We start from the raw sequence: 23,267 nt of genomic DNA, 5'->3' as shown, positions 1-23,267 counted from the left end.
AGTGGGGATAAGTACCTCCCCTAAATTCTACTTAAGTTCGTTCTTAGAGATAGAGGTAGATGTGTCAAAAGAAGATCTATCAGCAAAGAATCTAACTATAAAAGAAGATTTGTCATATTAATTTTATTTGTAATTATGATATTACAGTTTTAAAGCTCTAAATTTGTTATTTTTTAGTATAAATTTTTTTTAAGATCTTAATTGAAAAAATCTGTGCTAATTTAACAAGTTAGTTGATATACTATAAATTTGATCAATTTTTCTACTTGACTTTTTGCAAATCTATTTTATGTATGAACTGGACTAGGCGGAAGGTGAGTTTTCAGTTAACCCATTCAAATCAATTGATTGGGTTTAGTGTTTAAAACATTGGTTTTTCTCATGTTGAAGACGGTCTAAAGAATTGGTTAATGGGTGAAGAAGAAGTTTCGTGAGTTAGCCAATAGTCCAACACTGTATGGAATTAAGGTCTATTAAATTTGAGTTAAATCCGAAAATAGTCATTGGGATTAGTATCATGCACTAAAATTGTCCCTGTGATTCTAATTGCATCAATTACGTTTCTAAAATTGACAAAAGTGCACTATGTTGGTTCTTAGTTTATTTTCCGTTAACGGCGTGATGACATGGCTTGATGACGTAGACTGTTAGTAACACGTGTCACTCCATGGTTTGGCCACGTATAATGGTATAATGATATGTTGATGACCAGTGACACATGACATACTGATGTAGACGGTTGTGCCACTTGTCATAATACTATTTGGGTCATGTGTTGGTTTGTGTCAAGTGTCTTAATAGTATTCGTCCACGTGTCATCTGTTATGTCATCATTGTAGATGCACCAAATTAGTCACTCACTTTGCATTAAGTGATTCATTTTAGTCTTTGAAATTAATGTCGTGTACCAAACTAGTCCCTTCACTAGTTATTTCTCCTTTTTTTTCTATAAATTCAAAATTTTCAATATCTTTGAATGCATTAATTTCAATTCTATTTTTCACATGTTATTTAAATACAAGTTCTTTTATAAAATATTTTTTCTCTTGAGGATATCCCTAACCGTTGTCTTGGAGTTGACGTGAACGCATTTCAAGCACTCTCACTACCATCTCCAATCTCTTTCGTCTAAGAGGTTAGAGATGGTAGTGAGCGTACTTGAAGTGCCTTCAGTCTCGCTCATTTACACATAACAGAAACGTATATTATATAAGATCCGAAAAAAATGTGTATTTTAATTCTTGATCTCTTGTTAAAAGTACATATTTTTTTATTAAAAAATATGTCTAATCAATCATATATTTTTTTTATAATAACATACTTATATATTACAAAATTTACCAATGTTAAATTATTATAGAAACAAATTATATAATTAAAACTAAAATTTTAAAATTTTTATAAAAACACTTGTATTTAAATGATATGTGAAAAAATAAAATTAAAATTAGTGCAATTTAAGATATTGAAAATTTTAAATTTTTTAAAAAATGAGAAAAAAACTCGTGAAGGAACTAGTTTGGTGTACAACATTCAATTTTAGGGACTAAAATGAGTCACTTAATGCAAAGTGGGGACTAATTTGGTGCATCTACAATGATGACATAATACATGACACGTGGACGAATGCTGTTGTGACACACAGCACAAATAGACATGTGGCCAAATAGCACTGTGACATATGGCGCAACTATCCACATCAGCATGCCACGTGTCAGTGGTCAACACATCATACCATTACACGTAGCCGAATCACGGAGTGACACGTGTCACTAACAACCCATGTCATTAAGCCATGTCATCACGTCGTTAATGGGGAATGGGTCAGGGACTAACGTGGTACATTTTTGTCAATCTCACAAACATAATTGGTGCAATTAAAATCTCAGAAACGATTTTAGTACATGAAGCCAATCTCAGAAACCATTTTAGAATTTAACTCATTAAATTCACATTCTTTTCACACTGCTTCTCTTTTTCATGGCTACTTATTAATAAAATAAAGGAAAAATACTAAATTTGTCGTTAATATGTATAGAAGTTGACAAAATATTATCTACTTTTGTTGACGACAAAAATATTCTCAATATATTTTAAAACATAATAAAAATATCTAATATTAAATATATAGTTTTAAAAAATACTATTTATTTTTTGCATTTTCTAAATAGTTATCCAATTAAGATATCTTTCTCTAACTAACTAATTGACATGCATGCATATACGCTAAACTCATGAGAATGAGATCAATATTTTGTCACTAGTTCTTGGCAGAAGCATGCCCTTTGTTTCTGGAACCTTCAGGAAAACAAATATCCAGGAGTTGGAACAAGCAACAGCATATATGCCAAAGAAACCAGTGAGTTCGATTGAGTTGAGCATCATAGGCAGTGTGTATGTGACAATTATGCTTCCAATCCATAACACTGGAGCGCATATAGCTATGCAGAGGCCACACACCCTTGTTGGAAAAATCTCAGAGCAGAGTAGTAGTTGCCGCATATTAAAGAACCTGTTTTTGACAAGTAGACAACAAACAGAAGCAAATACAAAGATGCTTAAAATGTGTACTTTTTTGAAACTATCCTAAAACATAATTTGATCCTTTTGTTTCATAAAGCAAGTATTTAGCCAACTTAGGTGGCCAATGTAAAGGGTTAAATTTTGAGATCTCCAGAGTGTCCTCATAATAATAACAGAAGTACATAACTAAACAGGTATTAAACTGCCAAAACAAAAAAACAAGCATACCTTCTTCCTGAGATAAATATGAACTTCATGCTTAAAGCTATACCAGGAAGAATCAACAAGGTTGTGACAACACTGATTAGGAATGATGTAGATTTGGAGTGTAATATAGAACCCAGTTTATCCCTGCAAACTATACAAATGTAAATGTTTAGAACTTCATGGTCATATTGTGTTCAAAGAGAATTGAAACAACATGAACATATATACACTACTTGTTAAACCATTTGTATTCCATGCTAGCTTCCAGCAACCACCAACATCATTGCTTCTCTAAATCATTCGGCTGTCATCTTTACTAACTGAACACAACAATAAATTAATAATGCACTTCCGATGTACTCATAAACTTGCATTACATCTTAGGATGGATGGTACATTAGATATGTTTGAAATCGAATTACAAGCAAGATATCTTTCCACTAACTAACTAACTAACTGACATGTCTGCATACTAGCTAAACTTATGAGAATGGGATCAATATTATATCACAGCTTCATTTGCAGAAGCAGCCTGTCTTACTCTTGAATCGATAGCAAAGAATTCAGTGATGTCTTTATTAGTGAAGAGAATGAAAATGGTAGTTAGCAATAGGTTAGTTGTTGTTATGCTATTATAATTGATAACTAGCCGTTACGATGTTAGGTGACCTTTGCTATATATAGTGTCCCTCATTCTCTGTATTGCTGTTTTGCTATTTTTTATTGGTACTTTTGCACTAGCTTAACAAAAGAAACTTCATCATATTGAAAAAAAATGTGAAACTAATCCTGCTCTAATTTTCAAACTAATTTCTACATTTAAATATATAAAAGAAACTTCTGCACAATTGAATTGAAATCTAAAACTAATTATAACTTATCTACAGTAATGTTAAACAAAATTCTGCACTAGTTTTAACTTAAATTTTGCATTAACATTAACAAAAGAAACGATTCTACACATATTGAAAACTAATTCTGCACAAAATACCAAATTGTTATAAGTCTAAGATACCAAATTCTGCCGACAATACTAATTATGTATTAACATGTGCCAAATTGGTAAGTCTAAAAAACCAAATGTACTATAAATCCAACCTCCAACTATATTTCTTGAAAAGAGATAAACTCTAAGTATGCAATATAGCTCTAACAAATCCAGTTTTTTTACTATCTCCCAGTGACCAAAAGGTTTTTTCCAATTGAGGATTTATGAAAAACTTGAGTGCAATAGAAATAATTTCATCATCAGTGAACCTAAGCTCGCTAAGCATATCACAAACCTTTTTTCCCTCACGAGTCTTTACCATAGCTTGAGCAAAAGCATCCAAACACTTTCGGATTGAACACATACTTCAAGGTGTCAGTTAACTCCTTCATCATCTTGGTATCCTTTGCCCCTTTAGATGAGTATGGCTTTTTTCCTTGTTTCTTCTCAGAAGATGAAGCTACAGAATTCGATTGTTGGAGTAGGGATTCACTGAAATCATGGTTTGAGTTAAACATATCCATATCTACCGCATCCACTTCTTCATCTCCATCCTGTTGCACTTCTTCTTCAGCATCATTGCCGCATACAACAGCAACTTCATTTGCCCTATCTTTACAAAATATTTTCTCCAAACGTGGATAAAGGGAAAAATGCTTTCTTGGAGTATACAATCTTATTCCTTGTTTCTAGAAAACAAATAAAAGATCATCAAAGAGGGATAGAAATAATTTTCAAGTAGAATAAAATTAAGTGAATCAAATCAAACATGAAAATTAACCTTCATATATGCAGGTAGAATCTTTTTGTTGTCCACAACCACGCATTGCTTCACATCATCCCATCGAAAACCGCTACAGGCTGCCATGTTAGCAGCACATTGATATTTTTCTTTTAGCCTCTTAACCTTGTTCTTGCAATGACTTATTTGAAAGCCACCACCTGAAAATCTCTCATTCATTTTCGCAGCAAGTTTCTCAAAAGATCCAGGTTTAAACTAACCCACATCAATGATTCTTCCTTTACTGACAAGCTCCTCCATAAAATCAACAAATGTCTCAGTCTCTTCATTAGTCCAGACATGTCTGTCCATTTGTCTCTACTATCTAGATTAACTTAATCAAAATTCAAGTGAGCATCCTAAACACATTATGACATTATTGTAAACAAATTATCATACTAATTCAAAAAAACACACATACAACAAATAAACTTATGAATACGATACATTTAAAGCAAGTGGTATATGTAGTCAAAACACAACATCAATAATGATTAAAGTTTCACTGTTAGGTTTTACAATAAATACCCAAGACAACAAATTATCAAAATAATTCAAAGGAAACACACATACAATAAGTAAACCAACTAATTTATACGGCTATGCATCTACTCAATGTACATTTCAGGTGCTAAGTTGTCCCGCCAAGCAGTCCATTCATTGCTGCCTTCTACATTGTCAATTATCTCATCGTCACCATCTTCATTACCACCATGCTCCTCTCCAATAAGTACGTGGTCATCCTCAAGTAAGATGTCCTTTTCAGGATCGGAGCCCATATTAAGCCGAATAAAGTTTTGCAGTAGACAACAAGCAATTATTATTCTATTTTGTGTCTTAATTTTGTAGAAATAAGGACTCTTCAAAATTGTCCATCTCTTCCTAAGTAAACCAAAACAACGCTCAATAATGTTCCTAGCTGACGAGTGCTTCTTGTTAAAATATTCTCGAAAGTTTCTAGATGCATTTCTTCCATGGGCCCATTCTTGTACATAATATCGATATGGTGCTAGAAATCCCTTGCAATTAGTATAACCAGCATCCACTAAATAATAATTTCCTATAAATTAAAAGAGATACCCTACGAGGATTAAAAAATTTGTATGAACTAATATTTTGAAGTGTTTTTGTTACCTAAAAATTAACTATTACATACCAATTGGTATCCGATGCGGATCCTTCCCATCCACTAAGTACATGCACAAAATTCATATCTCGATTGCATACGCCTAGGACGTTGGTTGATATTTCACAATTTCTTGTTCGTATCTTGATTTATCTTCTTCAGGAACAGTCACATCCATATATGTTCCATCTAATGCTCCTAGACAACCCTAAACCAAAGAAATTTAAGTGTCAACACAAACTCTACAAAATTATACATAAGACAAAATCATTATCGCAGTTATTCGCTAGATTTACCTTGAACCATTTCCATCAGGGATCTATACAGTCATCTGGAATAGGAAAAGCCTTTGCAAACAATAAGCTTTGAACATGTATAACCGAGTACAACACCTTATTGAAATACCTACTTATTGTTTCTCCTGACCTATAACAAATCTAACTTGAAGTGTGCAATTCTTTTTATGATGAGCTAATATTATAAAAAATGTAATCATTTGCTTAGATATACTTACACGACATTCATCACTTAATCCACCCTGAACTTTAAGTAACTCACATAATCTTCCTAACGCGTCTACACTCATCCTTAATTCCCAAATACAATTTCTATCGCCTCCTCCTATTATGCGGTTTAACACATCTCATCTTAAGGGATTAGTATTAATTTCTCTATTCCTAATAAACAAATGTCTCTTCTCTTGTTTCTCAAATAGAAAAATACAAATATCAAAACTAATATCGAAATTGCCTCAAGCTCAGACTGAATCATAAAATAAAAAACAAGAAATCGTCTAAATTGTTCGGAGCGGTCCAATGGTTCCATTATTCCCTAATCAACAGGTCAAAATATAAATAATAAATTATTATAAAATTTACATAAATACTAAAAATAATCACCATCAATAAGAATAACAGCAACATAACCTACTAATTATTTTATTTTTGAATTCAAACAAATAAGAAGAGTTCAATATATTTTTTTATTCATTCTTCCATTAAGAACAACATACATACAACTTTGTCCATTCATTCATAATATCATTAAAAAAATCACCAATTTTGTCACACATACAATTCAAATGAAACACACATATAATTTTGTCTATTCATTCATTCATAGCATAATTGAAAAAATCACTAATTTTGTCATATAAAATACAATTTTTCTTGTTTATATTTAATTTTTAGATTTGAGTAAACTACTATTTGTACCCACGAAAGTTGAAAACGCTGACATATCCACTCATAGAAGAAAGAAATTACTATTTGTACCCATGAAATATAAACTTTTGTTAACAAAACTATCCAAATTCAAAAAAATTATTTAAAATTCCCAAATTACCCCACCACCACCATTTACTCCACACCACCACTTTTCCAATCCCAAACCCACCACCGAAATTCTTCCTCACCACCACCCTAAACCCTAATTACTATCATCACTCAATTCAAAGGCACTACTACCTCATTTTCTTCATCACTACCATCACCACCACCACTATTATACCTCCATTATCATCTTCTTCACATAAAGTAACAATAACAACAATATAAAAAGAAAATTGTTTGAGACCACCGTACTACCACCAACGAACACCAAGCTGTCCCCCCTCACCCGATTTTCACTCTTCTTCCTCTCTCTCATGCCTTCTTAGCTCCTCCGCGTAACCACCGCCGCGGCACTCAACAGTCGCTGGCGCCGTCAAGTCCCACCCAACCTCCACTTGCCGCCGCCGCGTCCTTTCCCCCTTTCTTTCCTCCTCCACCATTTCCCTCTCTTTTTCTTCTTCTTCCCCTCGCCTTACCTCCGCAAGACCAGGACCACCATCGCCTTATGTTTTTGCCGCCTTTTACAACCTTAGAGCCACTGCCATTGCCTGATCGCTACCGCTGCCCCAACCCATTTCAGCTAGCACTCCATCTCTCGCTGACACAGAGCTCCAGCCTCTGTCCAGTCCGTGGTTCCACCTGCTCTTCCCCAGTCTACAAATCTAGAGACCACTGAACCTACATCATGCAACCATTCGAAGAAGTAGAAGAGAGAGAAGCAAAATACAAAAGGAAAGGGAGAGAAAGAGAGAGAGGAAGGAGTTGGCAGGGTTGACGGACTCTGGCGGCGGTGACGAGCTCAGAAAATGGAAGGAGAGAGAGAGGATGGGGTTAGTGGTGGTGATGGTGGAGGGAAAAAGATGATGTAGATGATGATAAGGGTAATTTGGGGTTTTTATATGATTTTTTAGTGTTTGGATAATTTTGTTATATGGAACTCATGTTTTATGGGTACAAATGGTAATTTTCTTTTTTTATGGATAGATGTGTCAACGTTTTCAACTTTCATGGATAGAAATGGTAGTTTACTCTTTAGATTTTCAATTCACTCACCATTATTTGGTTTCTCTACAGGATCCTCCTTTTCAGCTTTAGGTTGGGCTATCCAAATGGTCGAGTAGGTGGCATGCGTAAAAACTTGCAATGCTTTCATAAATGGGGGTTTTGAAAATGACTCAAATAGATAATATCCAGATGAAAACAATCGAAGAATTTGAGATTCTTGAAATCCAGAGAGTGTTTTCAAGATTCAGCAGGTGCAGAAAGCAATTAAATAGCAAGTCTCTTTGATTGAACAAACTACAACAACGAATTTAAGAGAGAGGGAGACCGACCTGAAAATGAAAAGTGAAGAGCTTGTAGCTGCTACAAGGCGATTTTGGAGCCAGCTACAGAGACTATAGACTATAGAGAGCAGGAAGAAGATAGAACTTGCTAGAGAAAGACGACAAGAGAATCAGCAGAGGAAGAAGAAAAAGAAGAGAGGAGACAGAGAATAGGAAGATGAAGAAAGAACCTATCAGAGAAGAAGAAGAAGAAGAAGAAGAAGAAGAAGAAGAAGAAGAAAAATATAGGAGACAGAGAACAGGGAGAAGAGAATACCGTGGAGGAGATCGGCGTTGCAGAGAAGATGTCAAATTAGGGTTTTTTGATAGGTTTAAAAAAGGATAATGGTGGAATAATAAAAATATCTATAGATAAAAAAGGAAGAAAAAATTATTAAAAAATTCGTGTCCACCTTATTAAATTCTGTGTCCATCATTGTCCTTCATAAAGAAGTGGACACAAAAATATAAAAATTGTCCCGGAGACAATATGTTCCGTGTCCATGTCTCTGCCAACAAACACTTTTTAAATTTTTGTTGTCCATGTCTCTGTGTCCTATCTCCGAAAACAAATGTTACCTTATATACTTCATGTCTTATCCTTACCTGTCTGCTGGTTTACGTTTTCAAGTGTGATGCGTTTTTCTTTTGCGGTTTTTGCTTAACTCTTTTCTTCAAGGCTCCTAGATATAACTTTCTTCTATTTATATATATATATATATTATTTTTAGAGGTCATAATACCTCACCACCTTTGTTTTACGAACTTAAGCGTAAAGCTCTGTATGGTAGGGTGTTACACATAGCCCTTAAGGTAAGAGTTACAGTAGCAAATGGCAGTCTACTTTGAGCATTTTGCACGATGATAGCACTGCTATTGGATAGAGCTCCTCATCATATGCACCGGCACCAGCACCAACATCGACAACGGCACCTCTACCGATGCCGATGCAAGACTAGGGGGACAGCCAGGAGAAAGATGCGAATGATTAACAGGATCCATAGGCTATGTTTGGACCTTACTTTTTTTCTTCGGGTTGTTATTTCACATTTGCTTGACATTAAAGTATATTTATTTGACATAACTTTTTTTCTTACATTTGTTATTACACTTTTTTGTTTATTGTTCGATAGAAAATAATATTTAGTTTCTATTAATTATGATATAAAAAAATTAATGATAATGAATATTTTGATAGCAAGTTTTAATAAGAATACTGAATATATGCATTATAAAAAAAATCTATCTGTTACGTCAAATTTAAAAGAAAAAAAATTATGGTAATTTTTATTTCATTTTTAAATTAAAATTATGCTCATTTATTACCTTTAAAGTTAGTGGTGGAAAAATCTGAGGATAATAAATGGCCTAAAAAATAAACATAGCGTGAAATTTATCGTTGTATTTTTTTTACGGTAACATTTTTCTAGTTTCATCACCCTAATTATTATTCTGTCGGATTAATTTGATAGTAATTAGTGTCGGATTACGAAAATTTGATAGTAACTTTTTTTGGCGAGATTTTTTTATTAGATTTGACCCGACAAAAAACTCGATAATTATAAAATTATTGTTGAATTTTTAATGTGAATCAAACAGTAATGGCTGAGTATTTTGCATTGTAGTGAACTTTCATATCAGACTCTTATTCTTTACAATTTGGAATGAAGCTAAAAAGAATTTAATTTCCCAAAAACTATATTCTTTAACCTTTCAAATATCTTTTGCACACTCCAGCTTTGAGAAAGTGATCGGTGGCCACTCAACCCAACCTGAAAATCGTGATCGGAGGTAGCAAGAGGGATACAACAAGTGTTACATGTCAAAGTTGATTAGAACACACTAACTAACGGTTAATTAGGATAGCTAGCTAATTGCAACTAATTGTGATTGATATGATTAGTTTGCTAGAACTAATCAGTTAGACGATAATTATAAACTGATATGTGAGTATGTGCAACCACTAAAAGCTGAAATTGGAGTGATTTTCCATTGTGCATAATAAATCAATTTTGCTAGATAGACAATGGAAATTGTGAACAATGTGAACAATGGACTGCACTTCTAACCCACAGAAGGTGAAAAAAAAAAACACAATCCATCACAAATTATCCTTCCAAAAATTCTACTTTCACCTTTTACACTTTAATCATCCACCTTCTAACCCTTTTACCGTCGCATACCCCTTCCCCAATCTTTCATTGCGCTATCGATTCATCTCTCACCAGCCAGCCTCATTGTTACTGAGCTTCTTCTCCATCAAGTCGTCGTTTTATAATAAAAAGAACCACCACATACCTAGTAAAATGGACATCCAGCAAATTTCATTGTATCTATATAAACCTAATCCAAATTAAATAAACATCCACTTTAGAATGAAAATAACCATTCCCATCCTTACTAAAATAAATATCCAGCAAAATTCATTGTATATACTTAAATCCAATCCAAATTAAATAAACATCTACTTTAGAATAAAAATAACCATCTGCATACCTAGTAAAATGAACAATAATTCACCTAGTTAACCTAAAGAATAAAGTCACATCCGGAAAAGGAAAAGAAGAACAAGAAGAAGAGGAGGAGGAGAACCACGACGGCAGAGGGAGGACGGCAACGAAACAGCAGCAACGCCGCCCAAGGATCGCGAGGCAGCAGCAGTGGCCCTCGTTGAATTCGAGACAACCGTAGTGGCGCATGGAAAACGTGTGTGCCAGCAACCGGCAGCATCAACCTGGACGACGGGATGAACGGATTGATGGATCCCTTAATGGTTCACTCTCCGGCAACTTTTACCGGGAATTACAGCGCCTCAAAATGACAAACTGGCACGACGCAGCAGCAACCCCACAAGAGGGTGGCGCGATACCACAACAACGCCGCCAGGCAAGAATGGCGCAAAATGTAAGACCCAAAATTTTCGGAAAATCTTATTATGAGTTAATTTTAATTTATTTATTCATTAAAGATTTTATTTTTAAAAATTATTTTATTAAAAGTAATTAATTCAAGTTTTGATAATTAAATTAAAAAATAATAAGAATTTTATATGATTTAGTTTAAATAATTGAGATTTTAGAATTTAATACTTTAATTTTATAAACAAATAAATAAATTATATTATCTCTAATTTTAAATTAAAATACTTTATTTAAAAGTCAATAAGCAAATTGATAATTAAATAATATTTTAAAGTAATTTTAAGGAATTAAATTAGATTTCAAATTAATACAAAATACCCTAATTTTATTAAAAGTACCAAATTTCAATTTGTCCAAAATTCTTAATTTCACATTTGCCCCAAATTAAACACTAATTTTCAAATCAAAACGCTATCCCTAACCCTAACCCACCTAACTGCCATTCAATCCCCCAAAACCCTCGACCATTCTTTGAGAAAGAAAGAAAGAAAGAAAGAAAGAAAAAAAAAGGAGAAAAAAAGGGAGAAATGGGGAAGGAAAAGAGAAGAGAGGGAAAAATGGAGAAGAAGGGAGGAGGAAGGAGGGAGCCGTCCTATCGTCACGCCCAGCTCGCCATCAGTCACCATCGCTATCGATGGTAGAGCGGCCATCGTTCCGTCGTCGCTGCTACTGACGGAGAACGCCGCCAAGGAGAGAGGACACGCCACGTTCTGCTCCGTCGACATCTTCGCAGAGGTCCTCGCCGGTGTCATCTTCATCACGAGTGTGTCGCTACCAGCTTCCACCGCCGTCGCATCTCCCATCATGGATGCCGCTAAGGACGCGTAGGAGGGAAGACCGAAGAAGGAAGGGGTTGTTCCGTTCGTCGCCGAGCCACAGCCGTTGCCGTCGAAGCTTCTATCGTTGTCGCCACTGTTGGGTCATCACCGGAGGATGTCTCTACCGCTGGAGCTCGCCGAAACTGCTTGGGGTTGCTGTCACTCCTCCTGGTTTTGTTTGGATCGCGTCAGTACATCTCTGGATGCTAGTAACGACGTCATGGCCGTCAGGACAACTGCTTGAGCTGTTGATTTTCACTTTAGTGTTTCTTCTTTGTTGCAGTAAGCCTTTTCGTTCCGAAAAGTCCTTTTCTCATTGTTCTGTTATCTTAGATGAGGTTTTGCGGCGTTATTTGTTATATGATTGAGTTTCAGTTATTACATGTTGCGATTAGAGTTGTCGTGGTTGCTGCAAAAGTGGTATGGAGCTGTGGTTATGGCTGTCGCTGTTGCAGGCCAGGAAAAAACGAGTTTGTGATGAGTTTTAGAGTTTTTGAGTTTTGACTATTCGAAGTAAGGGCGATTTTCTTAAACTCGTTTATTTTCGAAAATTATTATAAATCGATATTGATGCTAAAATATATTTTTGGTGATTATGTGAGTCTTATGGATCGAACTGAGTTGCTCTGGATGATTGTGATTGTTTGTTTGGTAGAATTGTTGACTGTTTGAGAAGGTTAAATATTTTGAGTGATTGATTTGTTAAATTGGCAGTTGCCAAATTGGTTTTCTTAAGATTTGAAAATATTTTGTTATTGAAAAATGAGTTGATTTTAGAAAGGATTTAATGTTGGAATTGATTTAATTTGGAAGAGATTTAATATTGAAATTTGGTTTGATATTGAACCTGATTTGATATCAGAGTTTGGTTTAAAACAAATATGGAAAAGATTTGATAATTAGAAATGGTTTGATTATTGAAAATGATTTGCTATTTGGAAAGGATTGAGAATGATTTGAGGAATGTTTGGTTGGGACCCTTGAAGGATGGCAAAAGTCTGAGTTTTAGAGGAGTTGCTGCCGAAATTTTTATGAAAATTGGAGGCTTTGTTTGAAGTGGTTATTTAGAAAGATTTGTATTTAAGAATTTTTTTTATTTGATTTTGAGTTATAAAGAAAATGATTACGTTTTGAGTTTGATTTATTTAGAAAAGAATGAATTAAGTTTTGAGTACGAATTTTTTATGAATGATGATTACATTGAGACTAATTGTTGCCCCTCTGTTGCAAGATGTGACCGGTCACTTTAACTCTACAGGTTCCCCTATGGGCATGCATATATATATATATATATATATTGAGCTTGGTGTGTTGTCTCTCCTATGTCAGCTTGGGATTCTTCCCATGGATATTATTGAGGAAATATTATTGAGCTTAGAGTTTGACTCCATGGAATATTATATTTGAGCTTGGAGTTTGACTCCATGGAATATTATATTGGAGCTTGGAGTTTGACACCATGGATATTATTTTTGATCTTGGGGATGCACACACAGAAAGACTGTCTAATGATTAGCTACCAGGATATGTCAGGTTGGCTATATAACCGACAGATAAGACTCATCAGCCATAGGACAGGCATACATTATATGCATTTGTATGTTTGACTGAGTGTGCATTTGTTTTGGTTTGCCTAATTGTTTAGCCATATTTATATGCCATTTGTATTACTTGTTGTACCTGAATCCTACATGTGATTTTCTTGTTTGTATTGTATGTGTGTGCAACTGAGAGATCCCTCATACTGGTGGTGGTGAAGCTGAGGGTTGTTTTTCTGATGTGATGATTTGATTGTTGATTTAATTGAGTTGCTTAGGCTAGGAGTTGTGATTGGTTTCTGATTGAGGTTTTAGTAAAGTATGAAAAATCAAGCAGGTTTAGCATAGACTTAATGAACCTATGCTTGGAATAGGTTGGTCATTCATACAGTCTAGGAAATTGATTAAGATTTTCTTATAGGAAAAGAAAGGTTTTGGATTTCTGGATAATTAAATATTGGTTTTTGAAAAGGTTTTGGATAATTAGCCGTTGATTTTTTTAAAAAGATTCATAGGACAAACGATAATCGTTGCCTCAAAATTAATTCTTCTCTTTATACGTATCTTCTTATGATAATTCTTAAACCCTCTACTGAGAACCCTTTCGAGGACGATGTTCTCATCCCTTACAGTTTTATCTTTTCAGGACGGACGCGAAAGCTTGCAGAGTTTTTGTTAAGTTCTTATATATACTATTTTTGTTTGTATACATATGTTATAAACTTTCCCTCACCTTTATTATTATATTCTTGTTAGAGGAATAGGAGTCGTGATTGTAATTACATGTATGTATATACTATTTGTAAGTTGCTTAAGTAAGAAGTTTTGTCTATATGTATATGTTTATTTATTTTCAGTTAAAAAGTATTTCCATTTTTCTTAAAAAGAAAACAACGATACAATTTCAAGTCAAAGGCTCCTATTATATTAGTAATTATATGAAGTTGTCGTAATACTTCTCGCTATCAGAGTGGCGCAACTGGAAGCGTGACATTCTGATAGTAAGGGTGTTACATTATGGTATCAGAGTAGTTCATCCTGTTTAGAGCCTTGGGAATGGACTGACTATGCTTTATTGCATTCTCTGAGTGTCTGTCATGTTGTAGGTCTTGTCCAGGTAACAAGAATTAGAGTTTTATGCACATGACTGTCTATTGATTAATGTTGTTATCTTACCGTTGTATATCTGTTGATGTTAAGTCTGGCCAACTTAATGTTGATGGTTTATGCGTACAAGGAAGTTAATAGGTTATTATAGACGAATTGGAATTGATAAGTAATGGGTAATGCCAGTCACGTGGTTCGAAAATGCTAGAGTTCTCTTTTCGTGCTTGGTTTCGACTTATGATTCTTGTTTGTGTCGCTTAAGTTGGCATATCGTTTCTTCTTTACTACCCTCATTGAAGTTCCTTGACTCGAATTCCTTCCTTGAACAATGATTTGACCATTCTCTGACTATATTTTATAATTCATCCATAACCTTTCTTGATTGTATTCTTGAGAATTTGCTTGAGTCTTTTAAAAATATCTGTCTTTATCATTAATTATACTCTTCTTCATGAATTCTGTGCTCATTGGTCTGATCTTGAACCTATTTTGGCGTGATGCATGATCCTTAAATCTTGAGTAGTTTGAACCTTAAAAGTTAAAATTCTAATTAAGCTAACTATGTAATTTGATTCTTTTGCTTCATGTCTAATGTATATCTTGATCTGACTATATTATTGATTATCTCTTAAATTCTCGACATCATAGTTCCTGACCTTGAATTTCCCTACGTGATCTATGTAACTTCTTGACATAACCTGAGCTTGTTTTGGTATGATGCATCATTCCATACAGTCTATTTCTAGAATTCTTGTTTTGGATTGAAAAAGTTTAGAATTGACTATTTTCCTGCCTAATTGTGTTTTCCAATCATCCTTTAAATTTTTTATGAGATCACTTTTAATTTAGCATATACTTTCCTCCATGGATTCTAAAATTTCTTTATATAGTTTAAATCTGTTTATTTGCAATACTCCACCTGTTCTTTTATAGACATCATGTAAAAACAATTTCTACCTTTGGTTTCCTTCTTTGATTACAACTCAATTTCCTTCCAACCTTATCACAATTTTATACATATTCTTATGTAATTTTGCACCTGAGTATTTTTCAAGACTCTTGAGAGAATATTTTTGCTCATAGCCTAATTAAATTTTATTTTTCAAATTTTGTGTATTTTATTTTAATTTTGGTTGTTTTGATGCAATACCTTATTTAAACTCTTCGTATTTCTTTTGAGAAAGTGAATCCATTCCTTCTTGAGATTATCCAAGCTTTGTAAACGCTACCATTGACTTCTAGTATTCTTTTCAACTCAGCTCAAATTCAGTTTAAATGAATGCACCATTCTTCCTCTTGATTTTTCCTACCGAATTTCTTAGATTCAAATTCCTTCTTAGGATTACAACTTGATTTCCTACCAAGGTTTTCATTGAAATATTTTATCCTTATCCTAACTAATTTTCATTTCACAAATCTTGCATAATCTTTCACAAATATTTTATCCTTATCCTAACTAATATTTTATCCTTATCCTAACTAATTTTCTATTTTAACATGACGCAATATTTACATTTTTATTGATTCTCTTAAATTTTGTAAACAATTTCCGTGTTCTCCTTTATGATTTTTATTGGAGTTTTTTGAAATCAAAATTCTTTTCTAGTTGTATTTCGATTTTTTTTTCCGGCATACTTCATGACTTTTGACCATTCTTGTTTGTTGGTGACTCGAACAATTCCTTCATATTTCTTGTTAAGATGCGAAATGACTATTTTTGGAACGTTTTCTCATGCCTATACATCGTTTCTTAGTTGCAATTTTACGACTCCTTCCGAATTCATATGAATCTTATCTTTGTTACTTATTCTTCTTTTACTGAGATTTGTACCTCTTTGAACATACTCGCGCTTATCTCTTTGAAATTTTTTTTGGTACGACATAGATCCTTAAATCTTTAAAAATGTTAAGTGCTCCTTTTTAATAGGCGGTATTGGCTTATGCTTTCTAAACATGCTGTTTAATTTGATGTCATTTATCCTTTCCTTTTCTTGAGATGTAATTTAAATTTCCTTGCTTTACAATCTGTACCTTACATCTATCTTGATCTGCTTATATTTTTGACTATGTTAAGACTCTTGTAACACAGTTGTTGATCTCATATTCCTCCACGAGCTATAAAACCCTTGTGATAATTTGAAGTTGATCCGCTGCGATTCGTCACTATTGGCTTTGACCATTCCTCTTCTGTAAAATCTCATACTTCTTCGACTCATCTTGAATCTGTTGCAAACTAATGCACTATTTTTCTTCTTATTGATCTTATCAGATTTTTCTGATTCAATAGTTATCTTCGAAGTTACCAAATGATTCCTTTTCGACAAACTTTATTGCTTGTGCACCCTTATTTACCTACAATTTCATCCATCCTTTCAAATTTTTATGCGTACTGTTATTGTCGCCTGCCCTTTATTTCTAAAATATTGTATCCTTCTAAGTAAACTCGAGATTTGTTTAAGTGGCACGTGCGACCTTTAGATATAGCAAGCGATACGTTAGTTCTTAGGACACAGTTGATAGACGCGGAAGATGAAGCTTGTAAATATGGGATGCCATAGGAAGTTGTGGAGCTTTGTTTTATGCGAAGAGTTTTATTGATATTAGACATGTGATCGGTAGTGGGTTTGCAAAGCAATGGATGAGGTTGAGAACTCTCAGGTGAATCCTTCAATAAAGTACAGTTGGGAGTTATGATGGTGAGTTGTGCAAACACCTATCTTAAAAATTTATATCTTATTGAGTTTCTTCAAATTTTGTAAAATGCCTTTGTTTTGAGCCTATCATGTAACTTTTGCTTTATACCACATTCTTCCCTTATATCTAAGTCTTATGGCTTATCCAGTATTTAAAAATTTATATATATGCCAAGACTTCTTGCTTTTCTAAAGTATTCAAAAGTAAAGTATTAAAACTAAGAAAGTATCTTGTGTATTACTTTAATTTTCGAGAACGAAAATTTTTATAAGGTGGGTAGGATGTAAGACCCAAAATTTTCGAAAAATCTTATTATGAGTTAATTTCAATTTATTTATTCATTAAAGACTTTATTTTTTAAAATTATTTTATTAAAAGTAATTAAATCAAGTTTTGATAATTAAATTAAAAATTTTACTTAATCTTATAATTATATTATTGAATAATTTTCTATATTTAAATTATAAAACTTAACAGTTATAAAAGAATAAGAATTTTATATGATTTAGTTTAAATAATTGAGATTTTGGAATTTAATACTTTAATTTTATAAATAGAGAAAATAAATTATATTATCTCTAATTTTAAATTAGAATATTTGATTTAAAAGTTAATTAGCAAATTGATAATTAAATAATATTTTAAAGTAATTTTAAGGGATTAAATTAGATTTCAAATTAACATAAAAATACCCTAATTTATTAAAATTACCAAATTTCAATTTTTCCAAAATTCTTAATTTCACATTGGTCCCAAATCAAACTCTAATTCCCAAATCAAAACCCTATCCCTAACCCTAACCCACCTAACCGCCATTCAATCGCCCAAAAACCTTGGTCATTCTTCGAGAAAGAAAGAAAATGGAGAAAGAAGAGGGAGAAACGGGAAAGGAAAAGAGAAGAGAGGGGGAAATGGAGAAGAAGGGAGGAAGAAGGAGGGAGCCGCACCATCGTCGCACCCTGATCGCTACAGTCGCCATCGCTATCAATGGTGGAGTCGTCGCCGTTTCGTCGTTGCTGCTACTGATGGAGAACGCTGCCAAGGAGAGAGGAGACACCACGTTTTGCTCCGTCGACGTCTTCGCGGAGGTCCTCGCCGGCGTCGTCTTCATCGCGAGCGTGTCGCAACCAGCTTCCACCGCCGTCGCATCTCCCATCACGGATGCCGCAGAGGATGCGCAGGAGTGACAGACGCGTGGAGGGAGGAAGACCGAGGAAGGAAGGGGCTGTTCCCTTTGTCGCCGAGCCACAGTCGTTGTCGTTGAAGCTTCTGTCGCTGTCGCCATTGTTGTGTCATCCCCGGAGGAAGTCTCTGCCACTGGAGCTCGCCGGAACTACTTGGGGTTGTTATCACTCCTCCTGGTTCTGTTTGAATTGCGTAGCCACATCTCTGGATGTTGAGAATGGCATCATGGCCGCCAGGACCACCGCTTGAGCCGCTGCTTTTCGCTTCAGTGTTTCTTCTTAGTTGCGGTAAGCCTTTTCGTTCCGAAAAGTCCTTTTGTCATTGTTCTGTTATCTTAGCTGAGGTTTTGTGGCATTATTTGTTATATGATTGAGTTTCAATTATTATATGTTCCGATTAAAGTTGTCGTGGTTGCTGCGAAAGTGGTATGGAGCTGTAGTTATGGCTGCCGCTATTGCGGGCCAGGAGAAAAACGAGTTTTAGAGTTTTCGAGTTTTGACTATTTGAGGTAGGGGAGCTTTTCTTAAACTCATTTTGATTCCGAGAATTGTTATAAATTGATATTGATGTAAAAATGTATTTTTGGTGATTATATGAGTCTTATGGATCGAACTGAGTTGCTCTGGATGATTGTGATGGTTTGTCTAGTAAAATTGTTGACTGCTTGAAAAGGTTGAATATTTTGAGTGAATGATTTTGTTAACTTGGAGGTTGCCAAATTTTTTTTTTGAGATTTGGTAATGTTTTGCTATTGAAAATGAGTTGATTTTAGAAAGGATTTAATATTGGAATTGGTTTGATTTGGAAGAGATTTAATATTGAAATTTTGTTTAATATTGAACCTGATTTGATATCGAAATTTGGTTTAAAACAAATGTGAAAAAGATTTGATACTTGGAAATAATTTGATTATTAAAAATGATTTGCTATTTGGAAAGGATTGAGAAGGGTTTGAGGAATGTTTGGTTGGGACCCTTGAAGGGTGGCAAAAGTCTAAGTTTTAGAGGAGTTGCTGCCAAAATTTTTATGAAAATTGGATGCTTCGTTTGAAGTGGTTATTTAGAAAGATTTGGGTTTAAGAATTTTATGATTTGATTTTGAGTAATTAAGAAAACGACTACCTTTTGAGTTTGATTTATTTAGAAAAGAACGAAATTAAGTTTTGAGTATGAATTTTTGATGAATGATCGAGACTAATTGTTGACCCTCTATCGTAAGATATGACCAGGCATATTAACTCTCCGGGTTCCCCATGGACATGGACATGGATATATATATGTTGAGCTTAGAGTTTTTTCCATGGAATATTATTGAGCTTGGAGTTTGTCTCCATAGAATATTATATTTGAGTTTGGAGTTTGACTACATGGATATTATTTTTGAGCTTGGAGATGCGGGCACAGAGGGACTGTCAAATGGTTAGCTACCAGGACATGTCGGGTTGACTATATAACTGACAGATAAGACTCATCAACCATAGGACAGGCATGCATCATATGCATTTGTATGTTTGACTAAGTGTGCATTTGTTTTGGTTTGCCTAATTGTTTAGCCATGTTTATCTGCTACTTGTATTACTTGTTGTACCTAAACTCTACTTGTGATTTTCTTGTTTGTATTGTATGTGTGTGCAACTGAGAGATCCCTCATGCTTGTGGTGGTGAAGCTGATGGTTGTTTTTCTGATGTGATGATTTGATTGTTGATTTGATTGAGTTGCTTGGGCTGGGAGCTGTGATTGGTTTCTGATTGAGATTTTAGTAAAGTATGAAAAATCAAGCTGGTTCATCATAGACTTAATGAACCTATGCCTGGAATAGGTTGGTCATTCATACAGTCTAGGGAATTGATTAAGATTTTCTTATAAGAAAAGAAAGGTTTTGGATTTCTGGATAATTAAATATTGGTTTTTGAAAAGGTCTTGGATGATTAGCCGTTGATTTTTTTAAAAAGATTCATAGGATAAACGATAATTACTGCCTTGAAATCAATTCTTCTCTCTATACGTATCTTCTTCTGACAATTCTTAAACCTATACTAAGAATCCTTTTGAGGACGATGTTCTCACCCCCTACAGTTTTATCTTTTCAGGACGGACGTGGAAGCTTGCGGAGTTTTTGTTAAGTTCTTAGATATGTTGTTTTTGTTTGTATACATATGTTATAGAGTTTTCCTCGCCTTTATTATTATATTCTAGTAAGAGGAATAGGAGTCGTGACTGTAATTACATGTATGTATATAATATTTGTAAGTTACTTGAGTAACAAGTTTTGTATATATGTATATGTTTATTTATATTCAATTAAAAAATATTTCCGTTTTTCTTAAAAAGAAAATAGCGATACGGTTTCGAGTCAAAGACTCTTATTATATTAGTAAATATATGAAGTCGTAATACTTCTCGCTATCAGAGTGACGCATTCGAAAGCGTGACATTCTGATAGTAAAGATGTTACACGAAAACAGCGATAGTGGCATAAGGAAGCGACAGCGGCACAATACAGCTTCAACAATCGGCGAGGGCGCATTACACGGGGGCCACATCGGGTTGAGCGGCAGAGGGAGAAGAGTGTCGGGCTGAACAGTGGTTTGTTACATTGTTTAGTTTTTGTATTGTTTCCTTATTCTTTCTCCTAAATTTTATATTTGATATTTATTTTCTTCTCTCAACCTTTTTCTGTTATGTGCATTTTTTACCTTAGTTTAGTTACACGAATTTCAACAGTAAGGTTGGCCTCCCACTACAAAGCTGAAAGACGAGATCCTTTGGCTTTAGCTTTTCCTGGTGTTGCTTAGTTTTTGAAGTGCTAAAGAATGTGCTCTAAGTAATTCGTTTCAGATAAAAAAATAAATAAACCCTAAGAACCATTTAATACGAGAACATCTTAGAACATGATTTGAGTCGCGCTTATCCTGACAAGATTTGAAATAATAATATCTGCTAATTCTTAGATCAGTTGTGATCTGAGTCTAATACAATCTAAAAAATTTAAAACAATAATATCTAATAGTTCTTAGATTCATTATAATTTGGATCATATTAATCTTAAACGATGACTTAAAAAAAAGAATAACTTGTAAATATTTATTTAAATAGTAAAATTCTCAAGTTAGTTGAAGATAGAATTATTAAGGATTGTTAGTTGAACCAATATGCAATTTTTGTGTGTATCTTCTCAACTCTATCTCCTTTCTTCTTTATTCAATTTGAGTAGAGATATATATAAAAAATTATTTCAAAATTAATTTAAGAATATTACATATTTTAAAAAATACTTTAATTGATATTATATTTTTATTTTTAAATTTATATTAAAATATAATTATATTTTTTATATTTATATGATTTATATATTATTTTAATTAAACTACAGTTGCATCAATTGATCTACTAAACCGATAAATCAATACTCAGATCACTTCAATGAGCGGTTGGATTTCAAAATCTTGCTCTCCACAAGGGAGGAAAAGAACGTGTTTTGACGCATGAGAATGCCAAGTGTGCAGATGTGAAAGGAGAGGAAGACGCTAGAACGTTACTTGGGACCAAGTACTGAGAGGGATCCGTGAGGGCACTGTAATAGTGTTAGTACGTGAAGAAAATTTGGTGACTTTCTCTATTACTATGCTTTTAGGATGCATGACACTGACATGAATACCGGATGCGACACAACACGGGATATATTAACATTTAAATTTTAAAATCTTATATGGTATAGGAACACGTATATATATAAAATATAAAGTATTTTTTAGATAAATTGTAATTTAATATTTTATTAATATTAAAATATAAATTAAAATTTTTAATATTTTATTTTAATTATATCAAGTATTTAAAATATTTTTTATTTTAATAAATAAAAATATATACTATATCTAAATTTATTTTAAAAATATATGTTAAGAATAAGATTGGACACGCAGACACGTGATGGTATTTATGTGTGTTCAGGCGTATCCAGAGAAGAATTTTTTATTTTTTATTAAAACACCATTGAATACAACAGACACACGTGTTAAACGAGTGTCGGTGAGTATCGTGTTCAAAATGTATCTGACACGCAGCGAAGTATCCGTGCTTCTTAGATATGCTCCAACGCTCCAACATATAGCACGTGAGTTGCACGTTGAAAACTGGTTGATTCTTTTTTTTTGTTTTCCACGGTATTTTTTAACCTGGTAGGTCAAGGATTAATCCGTCGCGCTACTGAACTCCATTTAAGGATTTATCGTTGGCCAATGAGTTGCTGCATTTACAAGGCAGGATTCGAACTCTCGACATTTATTTAAGCGAACTAGTGAGTTAACTACTAGACTAACCTAACTTGTTGGTTCCTTATGGTTTAACAAGTGTCCCTCAATGACACGTGACAAGACTTGAGAGAGGGTGTGAAGCTGCTGACATGTCTACAGGAATGAGGAGGAGAATACCAACTAGGAGTGTAGGACCTCCAACATGGGCCACTTTTTTGTACATGTTGGCTCTTGTCGTTAGAAGCTTTTTTGAAGAATGATATATGACGTTTTATTTGTTTATATTTATTAGGAAAATTATAAATTTTATTATATGACATGTCTAGGAGGAGAATACCAACTAGGAGTGTAGGACCTCCAACATGGGCCACTTTTTTGTACATGTTGGCTCTTGTCGTTAGAAGCTTTTTTGAAGAATGATATATGACGTTTTATTTGTTTATATTTATTAGGAATATTAGGAAAAT

General features: G+C 33.8%; 1 long non-coding RNA gene across 1 annotated transcript in view; it reads right to left on the bottom strand.

Moving 5' to 3' along the window:
* Positions 1 to 11,096, bottom strand: part of LOC110268182 — a 12,956-nt gene extending 1,860 nt beyond the window's left edge. Inside the window, exon 1 of the long non-coding RNA XR_002356287.1 lies at positions 11,061 to 11,096. This is a non-coding gene — a long non-coding RNA (uncharacterized LOC110268182). The remainder of the gene's footprint in view (positions 1 to 11,060) is intronic.

This window comes from Arachis ipaensis, chromosome B10 (assembly GCF_000816755.2).
Source record: "Arachis ipaensis cultivar K30076 chromosome B10, Araip1.1, whole genome shotgun sequence".
NCBI classification, from domain to species: Eukaryota; Viridiplantae; Streptophyta; class Magnoliopsida; order Fabales; family Fabaceae; genus Arachis; species Arachis ipaensis.
Note: the sequence above shows the minus strand (reverse complement) of the source record. Positions and strands in the feature narration are given on the sequence as shown.